Genomic DNA, 2,176 nt, shown 5'->3' with positions numbered 1-2,176 from the left:
TAGGTGGCCTCCGATGGTCCACACTGGTCCCTCTCTCTTTCCTTTTTTTTCTCTCTGTCTCTCTCTCTCTCTCTCTCTCTCTCTCTCTCTCTTTCTCGCCTACAACTTTGCAAACCTGTACAAGTGCGTTATAATCCCTTCAAAATATATAAAATGAAATTAACGATCGGAATCGATTCGTAATGTATAATTCATCGAACAAATGTTTCGTGTGACACTGTTGCATGCGATATCTTTTTCATGGTGACATGAAATCGAGATACAGCGAACGAAGAGAGAAAGAGAGAAAGAACGTTGGAGGCCTTTCGAGTAATCAGCAAGGTGAAATTTATCGAGTAATATTCCAATGTAATTCACGTGGCACATTCCGTGGTGGTCTTTCTCTCTCTCTCTCTCTCTATATATATATATATAAATATATATATATATATATCTCACGTACAGTAACCGAGAGGAAGCAGGAGAAGAATAAAAAGAGACGAGAAGGTCCTCTTAATTATTTTCCTGGTTAAATGACCGACTGGGACACGCCCATCTTCGAAATATCCCGTGAAGTCGAACGAAGAAACGAACGAACGAACGAACGAACGAGCGAACGAAGAGAACAGGTACGATGGGTGATTTGCTTAGAGCGTTTCTCAAGTCGATGGATCTTAAAAGTTTGACTTGCAGTTAACCGAGAGTTCAACGAATTCAAGTCGCATTTCCCCCGAGGACTTTTTAAGCAAAGATCCGTCGTTCGCATTTCGTTACGGACGAGAAGAAGAAAATATATCGAGAATCTTGAGCAATCCGAATTTCGTCCGATTTCTTTTTATGTTTTCCAAAGATAAATGAAATTTTGGAAAAGACGTAAGAGACGCTTCTCTTTTTCTTTTTTTTCTTTTTTTTTTTTTTTTACATTTACTTTTTCTTTTTCTTTTCTTTTTCAATTCAGTTAAATTTTCTTACTTCAGTTAATTCTTATCGATAGGAAGAATTTCTAAGATTGATTATCAACAAATGGACATCATATTTTCTTCGAAAGCTAATTAACATCATACACAAATATAAAATATAAATGGAAATGAATAATGAAGTAACGCGTACATATTACAAACCTTTTAAATAGTAAACTGCCAATTACTCGAATATTCTCTAATAATGTTATTATAGTATCGAACGATATTAATAATTATAATTTAACATCGTAGCTTTTGGATTGTTGACGTTCGATCCAATCGATGGTAACAGTAACACTGCAAATTTACCGACCGACAAAATACACACAATAACGAAGTAATATTTCAACTTTAAATAATAAATCGTCGATTAATCTCGTTAAAGCCGTATGAATCGACTCGTCAATGTATATGCTAAAGGCAAATTTTATTGTTATAATATCTTATATCTGAAAATGATATCTATATTTACGAATAAGAAATTAAAATTAGTTTAGTCGATGGTTCTAAAAGATCTAACTTAATGAAACCATAATCCAAAGCATTAATTCTCTTTCCACGTAGCGAAGATGAGAGTATACAAGAAGAAGAAGAGGAAGAAGAAGAAGAAGAAGAAGAAGAAGAAGAAGAAGAAGAAGAAGAAGAAGAAGCTTATGGGATTCGCCCACGCGTCTTTACTACCGCCCACCAAAATGCAGAAGGAAGTCAAACAGAAAACTCTCACGTTAAGTGGTCCGTCGATTGGTCTACCGAAGAAGTGCTTTACGCGTTACTGGTTTTAGGATGGCTTATGAACTGGTACTTTGAGTAGACATAATTCGTATATCAATATCAATATAAGAGATAAAACGTTTACTTTACGTAGAAAAATAATTTCCTATTTAATCTTTCCTCATTATCATTTTAAATGGATATATACATATATAATATAAGTAATACATATACTTATCTGATTGCTTATAATCTATGCGTATATGTATAACAGATATAATTCGAATATTTGGCTGTCAATTGGAAAGATGTTTCCATCATAATAAAATATTACTATTTATTTCTGAATATCGAAGATTCAATGATATCGAGTTTACAATGACACGCTAGATAACAACGATCAAATGATAGAGATTAGGAAAAGAACAAATTCTGATCAGGCAACCTGACAGGAACATACACAAGCGGCAACACGTGAAACGAATCGAATCGAATCAGAAGCGGTTCCACGCGCGGGACACTTT

This window comes from Vespa mandarinia, chromosome 1 (genome assembly GCF_050613455.1).
Source record: "Vespa mandarinia isolate Hongniang chromosome 1, ASM5061345v1, whole genome shotgun sequence".
Taxonomy (NCBI): Eukaryota; Metazoa; Arthropoda; class Insecta; order Hymenoptera; family Vespidae; genus Vespa; species Vespa mandarinia.
This window is presented reverse-complemented; position numbering follows the sequence as displayed.